The sequence below is a fragment of the Electrophorus electricus genome, chromosome 16 (assembly GCF_013358815.1).
Source record: "Electrophorus electricus isolate fEleEle1 chromosome 16, fEleEle1.pri, whole genome shotgun sequence".
In the NCBI taxonomy this organism is placed as follows: Eukaryota; Metazoa; Chordata; class Actinopteri; order Gymnotiformes; family Gymnotidae; genus Electrophorus; species Electrophorus electricus.
The window spans coordinates 9,709,039-9,724,688 of record NC_049550.1 but is presented as its reverse complement, the minus strand read 5'-3'; positions in this window follow the sequence as shown (position 1 = coordinate 9,724,688).

Here is a 15,650-nt window from a genome sequence, read left to right as displayed (position 1 = left end):
TAATGGTTAAGGTACCTGACTAGTAATCAGAATTTGCCTGTTCAAGGATCCCTGCCACTGCCAGGTTGCCACTGTTGGGCCCCTGAGCAAGGCCCTTAAGTGCTCATGTTGTGTTCAGTCAGAATTGTAAGTTACTTTGGATAAGAGTCTCAAGTAAATGTTTATGAACAATTAATGCAGAAAACTAGATAATTGCAAAGGGTTTACATATATTTTCTCACCACTATAATTTTGTATGTGTGCTTTACTTTCAATTAATAAAACCTTGTGCTGTCTCCCAGCTATGGTAATACTCCCCCTCAACAACATGAGCATGGGCCCTATACAACTGCCCTTACAGTGATAAACAATACTGATAAACATTGATGTAGATAACATATTTGAGTTTAATAAAAAAAAAAAGTATAGCATATTTGTTTTTATCCAGGCAGTCTAACCCATCGGCTACCCATCAGGCTTGTGTGCTGGCACACCAAGCAGTAAATGAGATGGCTATCCATCTGCTGTGAACCTGCCGTTTGGGTATAGGGCAGAGTAATGATCCTAGATAGCTGCTCAGTCTGGAACAGATCTGATGCAGATCTGATCTAGAACCAACAGATTCATGCCAAATCAAGGACAGATTACTTTCAGACTCTAGGGCACAAGTAGATAATTTACATTGCAAAGTGGGATTTGTTGAAAATCTCAAATAATGAGTGCAGTTGTTACAGCTGCAGCAACAATTTGAACGTCTAGCTGCAGCACCCAAAAGTACCTAGTGGGTTCAATGCTAGGGCATCATAGTCTAATGAATCAGCATAAGAATGGGGTGGCTGCTTCTGATTGACTAACATGTGTCCCACCTACTTCTATCATTCTTTATGTTTATCATTTTTGACAACCTTTTCCAGTAACAGATCTGTTCTGAAGCTTTTGTTCCATCACAGTGCTGCATAAAATGTGTAGAACAACGTGGGATTATTGGCTATTTTAAATCACTTCCAATCAATGAGTAGGCCTAACTGCTTCACGTCAAGTCAAGTTTTATTTTACCTTCTCTATGTACTTAGTTTCCATTGGAATGAGATGTTCTTTCACGCCATAGTGCCAGACAACAGTACACAGATTTCTTTAGTGTGAATGCAAAACAAAAAAGTGTGAGAATATGGCAAAATAAAAGCAGAAAATACAGTAAAATAAATACACAGAACATTAATCACAAGGGATAGTGGCTTTAGCACAATGGCAAAAAACATTAACATAACAATGTACATTTGGTGACTGGTTATATGTCATGTAAAGAGATCTGTACACTGAGAAAAGCTGCATATTGTTTGTCAACAAGTGAAGCATCTCCAGTAGCAGCACACTAAGACTTACCTCTAAGGTACACAAGATAATTCTGCAGTTTAAAGTGCAGGTGTGCAATAGTGTATAAGAATGTAACTATTCACTTAGAGGTTCAGAAAGGTTCAAAAGGGTTTTAATGTCATTTCAGCTATATACAAGTACACAGCAAAAAATGAAACAATGCTCCTCCAGGACCATGGTGCAACACAAAACAGGTGCAACAGACAACACACTACATGAGTACAACAATACAATGCAGTGCAATAATACCATAACAATAAATACAATACACAATGAGCAGACAGTGCATTTATTTTGATCAGAACACAGTACTGGTATTATGTAAATTGGGTTTGTGCATAGGAGTCAGTGATATGCTATACTCAACATAGTAGTCACCGGTAGCAGCTAGAAACAGTTCAGTGGGTGAAGGAATGAGTTTAATGGCCCTGGTGATGATGGAAAGACTCTTGATTAGTCCAGGTTGGTCCTGGAGGCAGCAGGGAAGAAGCTGTTATATAGTCTGGCAGTATAGGTATGGTGCTTCAGTACCTCCTGCTGGATGGTAGGAAGGTGGAGAGACTGTGAGGGGGTGGAAGGGGATTATCATGTGGATACAGCACATGCGGATGATGTTGGGTAGAGGGACCCTAATCTCATCTGAAGAGACTTGCAGTTTGTGGCAGGGCAGTTCAGACACCAGACTGTGAGACATCTGACCAAGAAGCTTTTTATTGTCCCCTATAGAAGGTGGTGAGGACAGGAGAAGATATGTTTGCTCTTCTCATCCTACACAGGACGTGAAGGCACTGCTGGGCTTTCTTGGCTAGGCAAGTGGTGTTGAGGGTGAGGTCATCTGTGGTGCACACACCAAAAAGCTTTGTCCATAGTTCAACACCATGACTCAGTCACAGGTCAACACCATGAACAGCAATGGACTGAGTACCCAGCTCTGTGTGGAAAAGGGGGGTGGGAGGTGGGGCTCCTGAGTTCAGTGTGGTGGTGCTAGAGGTGTTGTAGCTGAGCAAAGGTATATTGGTTGGTATGGTCTTTTGGGTAACAATTATGGAAGAGGATTTAGCCAGGTCTTCCTGCCAGCTACCGCTGTCATTACTGTGGTCAGTGGGAAGTGGTTGGGTCCTTTTTACAGACTTCTTGTTCTGAGCTTCAGATCGTGTGTAGAAATCATTCAGTTTGTTGTTCAGGGAGTCAGGCATTTCCATAAAAGACGTGATGACATTAAGTAGTCAGTGATTGCCTGAATGGCCTACCACATTTATCTCTGTCATCACAAAAATGGCTCTTGCTGAGAAAAAGGTCAGCAAGGGACAATTCCATGGGGCTTTGAGTATTGGCCTCAGGCTTTTCGTTTTTGTTGTTTTTCACATAGATGAGTCCACTAGGTAGGCACGCTTTCTGACATGGAGGTCATGTAAGTTCATGTGGTTGATTTGTGCAGTTCTTAGATGCTGCCCCACCATCACATGTGTTTGCTCGAGTTGTTTTCCCTAGGTTTTCCACAAACATAGGAGAAGGGGCCTTGTTGACATCGAGGTCAGCTACATTCAGAGAAATGTCCTGGGGCTGATACACTTCCAACTCATGTGGTGATCTTCTGCAGGCTGTTGTGAGCAGTGGAAAGTAATAATGCCTTTCCTGCTGGTTTGGTTTTTACATGACATTTGATCTTCCTTGTCACTTTGAGCTAGAGGCACACCTAAGCAGTAAGGTCAGTTTTAAAGTACCTGCCTTGAATAGTGTTTGTCTCAGGGGCAGAACCAAACTAGGCAATGGAATTGAACACAAGCTTTTAGGGCATGCCCTCTGCTGTTTGCTCTGGCATGGGGAACACATCTACCAATTGGATAAACTGATCACCAGATTTGTGGTGGAGTGGGCATGTTTGAGCGGTGTCTGGGATCCTCCCTCAAAATGAAGAGCAAGACTGGTAACACTTTATAATAAGGGTACATGAACTGAAAGTAATTAAAACATGCACTAAGGATGAATTCATCAGTAAATAATGTGCCATTAAACAGGAGCAAATTAATAAACCAATTAGGTTAATTAGGTTAAATTACCCAGCATAAAGTAATGCTTGTACCAAAGTAATGCATGTACCAGTGGATGGCTTGTCAAGTTTTTCCTAATTTGCTACTTTGACTTTTGCTAAATGTCAAAAATTACCATTCAGCTGATATTCTAGGCTGCATATCTAACAGCCGCTTATAAAATGGTTTAACTAATTTTTGGTTGATTTAACATTAACTTGGCAAACATTAGCTAGCTAGCTAATATTGAGATTATTAGTGCCTTTACAGTACCTTCTTTCTGACAGTTTGAAAGTCAAAAAATGCTTGTTCAGTGTTTATAGCATAACCTTTCTTGGGTCCATTCATCTTTTTAGCTTGGTTCTTTTTTCTTTACAGCTAAGGAATGTGACAGGGATGAAGAGTCCCTGCTCCACCTCCACCACCTGTATCTACACACATATGCCTGTTTCATTTTTGTTTGTGCACAATAGTAGTTTCTTTTGTTTCATTAAACTCCTTGGTTTGAATCTCATGCTTGCTTCCTCTTTTTTTTTTTCTCTTCCTCTATTCTTTGCCCATGACAATCTTGTCTCTCTCATGTGCTGAAGACCTGAACACAGCTAATATAGTTCCTTAAAGAAACCCAAAGTGCCTTAAAAAACAAAGTCAAATAAAATAATTTTGCATCTAACTTAATAAGTTAGATAAATGCATGTTTAATTTGTTTGTTTATATTCCAAGGTCCCTGTAATTTGTGATTAATGTAGCCTTGAAGATTTTAATAGTTGGAAATAACCATAATTAAGTTCTTATTTGAATACCTCAAAACAGGACATAAAATAATCACAAAATAACAGGGGGGTGTTCCTCAAAGGAAGATTTCCTGGTTAGCCTGATAACCAAAAATCACAAGATCGTTCAGTAAGGAGACGTCCTCTTGGACAATGCTCAAGTTCTGTCTTAAGTTATCCAGCTGTCTTAAGAAATTGTGCTTAGAGAACTAATCCCTTTCACCAATTCTGATTCTCTCCTGGAGGAAATATCTGTCTTCATCAAGGAAGATTTTACTTTCTCCTTTAAACTCCCAATTTCTTTTTCTGTCATTCAATTATTTCTCTGGCCTTTTGTAAAGCTGCTTTCAAGGTTGATGCATCTGTGCAAAAGACAAACTGTAGTTTAAAACAAAACACTGTTAGATACAAGATGGCTTGAAAAAAACAAAAATAACATCCATGGTCAATTTGTAGGTGGGCAGTGTCTGAGGCTGAGACTACATCTGACCTAACTCTAAAACAGCCATCAAGAATAAAAGTAGAGCAGCAGGGCTAAAATCATGCAAGTGAAACCTGTGCCCTTGCCTCTGACAAGAGAACCTGTCAGAGGAGGGGCATGATTGTTTGTGTGGTTTTGTGAAAGAATTGTGTTTGCTAACTTAGTTCAGCTAAGTTATATATACTTTGTATATACTTTGCTCTTCTATCTTTGTCTCTGCAGGTACCTCAGATTCAGTGTCACACTGAGGTTTTTTTAATGGGCTGTGTAGGAACTGACAAGTGTGAATAAAAAAGAACAGACATGATTCCTTTCATAATATACAAGAGTATAATTTAACAATACTTTGTTTTCAATAATCTTGTTATTTAATAGTTGATAAGATACTGAGAAAACTGCTAAATAGAAAATAGTAGTTTGTTAGCTACAAACTACAGAGAGAACTACAAATATTTCACATTTCTAGTGTACTCTAGCTACAGCTCCAGTTATCGCTGCGTGCATATGTCTTTAGTGCCTTCCCCTCATTTTCAGTGCAGTGGTCCATTCTGAAGCACTGTTAAAGTCTTCTTTAGTATTTTAGTTTATGTGTATTCTGCTATCTGGTTAAAGCCAGTTAAGCATTTCCGTTCCTTCGAAATGCAAATGTATCTCCAGTGGATCTTTTATTTCTTTACAGTTGTTCCAAAGATTCTCCATAAATCTTACAACTTGCATTTTGTATTTATTTTTGTCTCATGGTGCAGTGATGTAGAGCTCCCCCATCACCAAATCTCACCAATTACAGACATTAATTGGGTCAATTTATTTACCAGAAGGAGAGATCCTGGAGGAAAGGTGTGGTCCTGGAAGGATCCTGTTTTTGAGACCTGTGTCAATCTGCGGTGTACCCATAAGAGAGGAATCCTGGGGCAGCCAACCTGCACAGACAAAGAGAAAGAGATAGATTTCTGATACAAGTATGCATACTGTTAATGGACAATTAAATGCCCATAAAACTGGATGACAATAATGTAACTCTCATCTGATGGATTGTTCATTGCCATCTCTGTAATCTGTTCTCTAGATGGTAGCTCCTACCAATTAAGGGAGGAACTAAGGTGTATATACAGGGGTAGCAGAGTGAGGGAGGGGATGAGTCAGTCACTTAAAGACATGAAGCTTTGCTATGTAGTAGATCATGGTGCTAATTAACCATTTCAGTCTTGCAGATTATGCTAGTCTGAATAGGCTAGCCTGAAGACTGTTGTCTTAACGTAGATCTTAGCTGTAGTGAGCCCTAGCAATAAATGTTTTTAGTTGCCTTTTCTTTCTTTTTTTTTTACTCACTTTATAGGAATTTTCAAACTCCACTCTGGGTCACCTGTAAATAAAGTATTTTGAACACTACAAAACTCACTTGAAGATGTTCATGCTTCCCTTTTTGGGAGAGTGTACTACTCTATGTGCCTGCTTACTACCTACACATGGTGTACCTGTATCATTTGCTAGCTAGATACACAATGAAATGCAGTCCACAGACATGCACATATTGGAAGTGATAGGAGCCATGTGTTGCAGACAGAATATAAATCTTGAAAGAAAGCTTTTGTCTTTGGTAGAGGGGAAGCCCACTAAAAAGATGATTTAATTAAGTTAATTAAATGGCTCCGGAAAAAAGAGCTGCTGAGAAGACAAATAAAATGCAGATCAAAACAAAAAGAAACAGATGGCTTTCGTGTGGTAGGCTTCCCTTTGCTTTTCATAATCTTTGGCAATGCTACTAACAGGATTTTAGCCAGTTTTGTAACATATATCTATAACTGAGTGCCAATATTTCACTGCATATCACAACTGAGTTTCAGTTGACTTAAATCAGTTGGCATGTCTGGGTACTTTCAGCTGACATAAGGAGTGATGTTTCTACTGTGTCATTATCCTGCCACATCTCGCTCTTGTTTTTCAAGGTTAAGTAAATATGAGCCACAAAGGAAAGATGTCACAGAGACAGTCAGATCAGGATCTCTTGTTTTTTGAGAACTCACAATCCATCTTACCTTGCTGGATTAAGTTGGGGTTTTTTTTTTACAGCTATAAGAGCACATTCACCAACTTTCAAACTGAAATATGTTGCAAATTACCAAGTGCAAATATATAATTTACTGTATTCAGTGTGTTCATGCAGTATATTATGAAGTCTGCATGTTCAGAAAGGTTTGCATATTTAAAAAAGAATTGTGTATATGTGATACATTATTCACAACTATATTTGAACAAAAGAAAATTCAAAGTACCTTTTTACCTGTGAGCCTCCTTACTCCATGTGTAGTAATCAAAATCATTTTAGCATATGCAGTGTGATCTCTTTATTATTTCAGGTTCTCTCAAGGCTTACATTTGAGACAGGTAGACATGAAGGATGAGACTGTAAACTCAAAAGCCCCTTTAGCTATGGCTTCAAAAATAAGAAATGTGAGCATGCAATGAACTGACAAACAAGAAACATAGGATCTAAAATTGGTGAAGAAAAAGGATTTTTGGTCACTGATGAAAACCACTTTTGCCAAAAAGGACAGGTAAGTATTTTTTGTAATATTTGCACATCAAGCATAATGGCATTCTACACCAATTTACCTAGGGTGATTAAAATTAACTACAACAAAATGACTGAAATGTCCTGGAATGTTAATTAAGAATAAATAGAACACAAAAGGCTGTTTTTGAAATTAGCTGTATGTGCATGCCTGCTATGTTTATGGTTGGACCCTGCCTTGTGCCCTGAGGTACCATGATAGGCTCTGCCTTCACCCACCACCATGAACTGAATCAGGTGGTTTAGAAGAAAATCGAATTAACTCAGTTCTACTAAATGTGAATTGTACAGTCAGTATGTTGATATGAACTGAACAACGTGCAGCCTACTGTCATGGAATGCTCCCCTTCCCACTGGTCATGTGGTTCGGCCCACCACGTGCAGTGGTAGTTCAATGTTAGTCGCTTGTAACCACACCCCTATTGTCAGCGCAGTTTAGAGTTGTAATGTCTGTGTGTATTTAAACCGTTGTTGGTGTGTGGGTCTTTGTCAGTCATTATGTTTGTCATAGGTTGTGTTAGTGTTCGTTTTTAAATTCAAAATATTCCAAGTTATTTCTGTACGTCTATCACTGTCGGGGGAGTCTGTAAAACCTGCTCCTTGCCCTGTGACCGTTACACCTACTTAATAGAATCAGCAAACAATAAAGCTGAACTATATTGGAGTTGCTGCAAAATACTCCTTATACTCTAAAATATACTATTTTCGTAAAGTGAATTTTAGAAAAAACTGAAAAAAACTGAGTATGGCCATGGAAGTGCAGCCTACACCTACAATCAGAAAAAAAATTGTTTGGCATACTTGGGATAACACATAGGCAATGTGTTACTCAAATCTACAACTTGTTAAAACGAAATCCCACCATTATTTAATACCATTAGTGGTAAAGCATGTTTGCCCTATAGCATCACTGTCATTAATGATGAATATAGAGGTTATAGTGGGCTCTTTCCAACATGGGTTACACTCACTTTACTGTAAATCACCCCTGTTGGTGATTTGATTCTATTAATGCACATTGAGATGGCATGGCTGATGTTCAAATCCACAATGTGACACTTGAGAGGAAACAGAACTGAGAAACTGCTTAAGGAACACCTTGCAGACATAGAGTGGACTTGCTAAGATTAAAAACATATTTATTAAGGGCATTCAATTCTCCTGCCAAGCACTACATGACTGTTACATGACTGTGCTTGCCAAGCAATGTGAAAGGAATTACCACTTCAATATGGAATGTTTGTGAGGCATGTGTATGGTGTGTATTCAGCAACAGCTTCAAACATTTCAATTGTGTGAAGAATATTTTCTAACACTGATGAGAAAACAATACTGTCAAGAAGATGATGGTATGTCAAAGCAATGTCAAGATGACAGGATCGATCTACAGGTGACTGGGAAAAAAGGGCAGAATGTTCCAAGGGGACCTTGTGAAAACAGCTTATTTAACATACTAATTCATGATATATTTAAAGACTGAAAAATGTCTACGTTACCTTCATTTATATACATAGGTACATGCATTATGTAATGCTGAGTATTTTGACCTTGCAGTTATTATATGTCTTATTCATTTGTTCCTGCATAATGACTCATGACTTGTTGATGAGTTTACCCTTAGTGAATGCCATAATTACCGTCATGTACGTTTACTACAAAATCAATAATCTGCTGAAAAGCGATGCTGAATGCTGGAATTAGTGTTTTTGTTTTCTTTGATAGGTTAAACCCAGCTCTGTGTTCTACCCCCTGCTTTGGATGTTATTTTAAGCCACTAGTCAGGGTGAAGAACTGTCAAAGAACAGGTTGAACTGGGACAACTGTGTTTCCGATATTATATCTGCCGCAGGGGATGGTATGTGTCTGTCTGCATATGGTGGCTATTGTCAAAACTTTCTTCATGTTATGGCTTGGAGTTGAAATTCTTGTATATTGCAGTGTATTTCCTAACTGTGGTTCACAAGTTCTAGTGCATACTTCTCTGGAGGATGCTTCAATGAGTGAGGACTACTGACTTCAGAACTGTTTTTATTCCAGTCCTTAGATCTTTAGACATTCACATTTACATTGTAGTGGTTGAATAAATAGAATGAATTCTGTGTGAATACTGTGCAATTTCCACTTGATCCAAGTGGAATGAAAAGCCTAAATTGAGTGGTTAAACTGGCCTCAACATGAAATATAATCCCAAATACAGGTCTTGAATAAAAATAATGTAAACACACCTTTTTTTACTGCCAACCTCAAGTGTTATTTCATACCCTGTTGAAGTGCCTATTGTTTTCATTTACATTCTTCAAACAGTTTTGCTTTTAGGCTGGTTGGTCATGTGGAGCTGTTTTAATGATGGCTAATTAGTTTACTGGGCCCTTTACTAGGGGCTCTACATACCACAATTACCATGAGTACCTGAATTTAATTATGATTTCAGTAGGATTAACTGCATGGTCACACTAGCAGTCAGTACCCGGACCTAGTCAATTTTCTTAAAGGCTCTTAAAGTCACCAACATCACCATTATAGCCTTGTAACTGCCTGTATGGCTAGGTTCACTCAGCTGATATGTAGAGGGTTTCCCATCATGCAGTTCTGCCCTTGTTCTGGGCTCAGGACTAAGGCAGCTGCAGCAAGATGACTGTGCCCATTTGTAGTTGTTCCATTTCTCAATAAGCCGCTTTGCTTGGTTTGTGGTTGCATAACTAGCTGCCTGTTGTGCTAGCACTGTTGATGAAGTTGATGTCTCCAAATCAGTACTTAGGAAGTAATAGGAAATGAGCTGGACACACCACATGAATATTCAAGACATACTTCATGAATATTCATGGTATTTACACTGCTTGGAACAGAATCCCTATTTGAACCAATGTCTGCTTCAGCAACTTGGTTTGATATTTCATTATAAATCTCCAGTCTGGTGGTTGCTCTAGGTTGCTGGCAGCAATAGCCTCTGCCCCTCTTCAAGAGGACACAACATATGTGAAAGTACTCAGGAACTATAACGATCACAATGATATTACATGTCCACAAAGAAGTTTTTAATTTCACTTAATTAATAATGTCAGCAGATAAATACATTTTTGGAAGACATTTCATTCAAAGCATTGATTGCATTCTCCGTATCGGTGTATAAAATCTTTTTATACCATTTTTTGCATTTTTAATTTTTTTATTTTTGATGTGGCTGTGTCATTAGTATGTTCATGTTGCAAAAATGTTGTGTTCTATCACACATAAAAGAAATCAGATATTGTGCTAAATTTACCATAGAGGCTCAGGTGCTGGACAGGACACAAACTCTTCATGCCCCAGGAAAAGGAAGCAGTAAGGCTTCCAGTGGTCAAAACTGTTTGAAGAGGCACAACAGCTTTTGCACTGTCTGTATAATAAAAATTGAACAAACCCTTAAACTTTCAATTTCTTCATGTATGTACCATCTTATTTCATTTAGTCAGTGTGGATCTGTGTGGGGGAGGAGTGTGCAGCTTAGCTGACTAACAAAAAACAGAACTAACTTCCACAAATTGCTTGCAATTACATATTATCCACCAGAGAGGTCCAAATCTACTGCTACTTTACAGTGATGTAGATGGTGTATATATACATGTTTGATGATGTAGTGTATGTATATAGTGTAGGTGGGGTGATCAGAACAGTAGTTTGCTTGGGGTCCAGGACTTAAATACGTACAAATGTAACACTTTTCATTTAAGCCTGTTTGCACACAAATCAGCTCTCTATACGTTAAATCAGCACTGGGAATTTTGCTGTGTTGTGTTATTCTTCTGTAATTTCACATTCACTCTTCCAGTCATATTTGATTAACTGAAGGCATGCACTTACATAATGGCATGGCATTAATATTTGCTTGTGGGAATGATGGCAGTAAGTGTGTTCCAGTAGAATCTCACAATATTAAGGCATTCCCAGACTCCTCCACATCTCTATGCTTCCGGCTCTAAGAGATCAATTAGTGGAGAGGTTTCAAAAACGGCACATCTGCTTTCACTAGAATGTTCAAGATAATTCATTATACTGCTCAAACACTGTGAAAACTGTACTAAATGTTTAGAAACTGAAATATTGAGATCTTTGTGGTATTAAGCAAACCCAAGGTTCCCCATACAACATAACAAGGCAATTGAGAAGTAGTTAAGAGATTTTGTTTATAAAATGGTCAAGTCTAAAGTAAATATTATGAAGCAAAGCTAAGGGTGTTGTAAAGAAATTGAATTTCTATTATCATGACAAAATCATGGTACTTAGTGAATTGTCCAAAGCACCAAAACCTCTCTCTCTCTCTCACAATGATGAGAAAACAGTTTAAGTGAACTCCATAGCGAAGATTTCCAGCCTGGCTTTGTTTATGTCGCCTACTTCACTCTCACTTCAAGGATGTTCTTATCCTAAAGTTAGCACTCTAGCTGCAAGACAGCACATCGTTACCATGGAGCCACAGTGGGAATACGACTCTCTTACTAGCATTAACCAAAGCCCAATAAAAAGGTTCTCGAGTCCTGCTCATATTCTGACACTGATGGTGTGCTGAAGGGAACTGTTAGCAGGGAAGTGCCAGTTGACTGTAGTGCATATTACCTTTCCAGAACCTAACACCACATCCTGAAAAAAATTCAAGACTCCTGGCAAATGTGTTTTGATCTTCAGTGCTGAGCAGTTTAGGTCTGGAGCAGCTATGGTATGCGATGCCTACAGCCTACAAGTTCTCAAGTGTGAGCACCCCTTTAAGCAGGCTGTAGCTGGTATGGTGTGAATAATTCAACCCGCAGCTCTTGCTTGGAAGGCCTTCATGCCGTCAGCGCCCACCTCAGAGCAGCGAGCTGCTGCCAAGTTTTCTCTGCAACATCGTTTCAAAAAAGCTCCAGCTCAGCCCAATTTAGCCTTCTGTTCTAATGTTAAACAGCCGGGCTGGTTGCTGCATTGTTCCTCATTCAGCGCAGTTGACAGATGAATAATCTTTTGAGTCCTTTTGTTACATGTCCTCCAGTGGCTCCAGAATGAGTAGAGAAAGAGAAATGTTTTATTTGCAGCAATCAAAGAAAAAAGTTGGAAATTTGGCTCACTTTAAAGGTGACCACCAGCCATGCCAGTTATGGGTAGTCCTATGTCCGACAGTAGTAGTCCTACATCAAACTGTATTTTGAGTTGACAATCAAAACATTCTAGTCCCTCTTTCATAACCCAGCTTTTAATTTTATCAGAAATATGCTGTATATTCTTGGAACTTTCAGGATTACTGTTGCTCTGTAGACTTCATTTAATGAGCTTTGTTGTCTAGAATTGTCTAGAGTTGTCTTTTATAAAGTCTAGAATAACTTACGTTCTGCTGCTTGCTAATATATATATATATATATATATATATATATATATATATATATATATATATATATATATATATATATATATATATATATAAAACACAATGAGCCCCACAAGAATAATGGCTATTTCTATATAAAATCCCTCTGCATCTCTTGATTAATATCTCTGAATAAACAAACACACCAAACTGCTGTGTGATGCTGACTGAGACAAAAGGCTGAGACTGATGCCAGTGTGAGCATGTTTGTTCTGAGGCCTTGGTTAGCAAAATACCGGGTGGTGGAACTGTGACGTCTGACGCTATCTGCGTTAATCTGATGGCTTCGTGGACCCACTTCTCTCTGTAGTCTCAGGTTTGTTCTGCGTTTTTCACTGCAGACACCCTGCCGAACCTGCCCTTCTGTGGCATTCAAACACCTGCACAGCGTACTTGGCAATGCATGCTAAATGCACGGGTTTATAACCTTTCGACGGTTGCTTTTCATGGAGAAATAACGAGCTAGGTTAAAGGGAGCATAACAAGGGCTAATTTAGTATTAAATTAAGTAGCCAATGTAATATATTCACCAAAAAACACATAAAACCTGAACAAATGGAAGGCCTGACTAATGTACCTTTGTGAGCATGCGCACACACACGCACTCGTGCTCTCGCAACCCTTTGAATAGCATCAAAGCAATAGAGTGACACCCACTGGTGAAGTCTGAAATTACACACCACTATCACGTATATGCCACTTTCCAAAGGCTTCATACACTGCCTGGCCAAAAAAGGTAACCACCTGGATTTAACTAAACAAATAGGTAAGAGCCTCCCATTGGATAACTACTGCATGGGTGATTATGTTTCAGCTGGCAACAAGTTGTTTAACCCTAAATAATGCAGTGAGTAGCTTCTCATTTGTTAAACAACCATGTCAAAAGACACATCCTGTGGTCATGGAAAAGATGTGAATCTGTTTCAGAAATTATTGGCATGCATCAAGCAGAGAAAACATCTAAGGAGATTGCTGAAACTACTAAAATCAGGTTAAGAACCCTCCAGCGCATTATTAAAAAGTGGAAGGACAGTGGGGAAACATCATCTTCGAGGAAGGGATGTGGTCAGGAAAAAATCTTGAATGATTGTAATCAGAGATCACTTAAATCTGTGGTGAAATCAAATCATAGAAAAACAACAGTAGAACTCAGGGATATGTTTAATAGTGAAAGTAAGAGCATTTCCACACGCACAATGCGAAGGGAACTCAAGGGATTGGGACTAAAGAGCTGTGTAGCCTTAAGAAAACCACTTGTCAGTGAGGCAAACTGGCAAAAATGACTTCAGTTTGCTAGGGAGCATAAAGATTGGACTCTAGAGCAATGGAAGAAGGTCATGTGGTCTGATGAGTCCAGATTTACCCTGTTCCAGAGTGATGGGCGCATCAGGGTAAGAAGAGAGGCGGCTGAATTGATGCACCCATCATCCCTAGTGCCTACCATACAAGCCTGTGGGGGCAGTGCTATGATCTGGGGTTGCTGCAGTTGGTCAGGTCTAGGTTCAGCAACGTTATGTGCCCAAAGAATGAGGTCAGCTGACTACCTGAATATAATGAATGACCAGATTATTCCATCAATGGATTTTTTTCTTCCGTGATGGCACGGGCATATTCCAAGGTGACAATGCCAGGATCCATCTGGCTCAAATTGTGAAAGAGTGGTTCAGGGAGCATGAGACATCATTTTAACACATGGATTGGTCAACACAGAGTCCAGACATGAACCCCATTGAGAATCTTTTGGATGTGCTGGAGAAGACTTTGCGCAGTGGTCCAAATCTCCCATCAATACAAGCTCTTGGGGAAAAATTAATGCAACTCTGGACAGAAAAAAAAGTTGTGACATTGCAGAAGCTTGTGGAAGCGATGCCACAGCGAATGCATGCTGTAATATTAGATTGTGTGACCTTTTTTTTGGCCAGGCAGCGGATTAAAACATCAAATATTCATTCACTCAGTACCCAGACACTGATTATTTCACCATGAAATTCTGTGAACTGAAAATTGAGTCTGTTTTATATGGAATGTTTTATATAGACTATCTCCTGTGCTTTTTATATGGTCTCAATTTGGATTGGTTCATCCATTACCTAACTTTCCCTTAGTACTGCATAACAGGATTAGTAATGTCACATAAGTAAATGCAAGCCATAACATAAAAGCATCTCAAACAAATAAGATGCATAACTCTCTTGGGACCTTCTTCACCATCTCACATTCAGCTGGAGCTACACTTGAGATGCTTCAGATCGTGTCTGCCCCGCAGAGTGCAGCTGCAAACAGGAGTGACTTCACTACCTAATCAATCCATGGGGCTTGCTTTGCGAAGGTTTCCACTCCTGTCAGCACTGTGGAAAGCTGCAGAGCTGTAAGCGTTTGGCTGTGAGACATCCTGAATATCAAGCTGTGGAGCCCAGGCCTTATGAGAAGAGAGGAGCAGCAGAGGTCTGGGGCAGGCACATTGGAGCAGATCGAGACAGGTATGAATCAGGTATTTGTCAGCAGGCCCACTCATGAGAGGCTGAGTGACGGAGCAGGTGGGTAGGGCTGCCTGTGTTCATTAGACACATAACAAGAAGCCACCCTGACGTGGCAACCCATCACAGAAAGATAGTCTACTGGGTTAGCCCTACCTGCTGTCAGTCTGGGGCTAGACCACAAGCCATGCTCCTCTTGATTGGAAGGATGAGGTTAGCATTACCAGCATTGAACTGCTATCTGGAACGTGGGTTCTGTCAAGGAAGTACATGGATATTGTGGCTTATGCTGCTAGGTGTAATATGTCACAGTATCGATGTTTAGTTTGACATGGGCAATTTTTAAGTTTGAAGAAAAAAAAAATCTTACTTTGGTGTGGTCGCTACTGACCAACTGAAAGGGGCTTTTAAGTTTTAGTGTGGGAGATTTTTGCAGTTCAGGGTTTCTGCATAATAGGCCAGCGCTGACACCTGGTGGTCAAAAGGTTTAAGTGCAACATGTTTATACCTCAACAGACAGAAAAGGTGCACAGCCTTGCTCCAAGAGATCTGTCACCCTGCAGAGTTTAGTTCCGCTTGTAATCAGACAC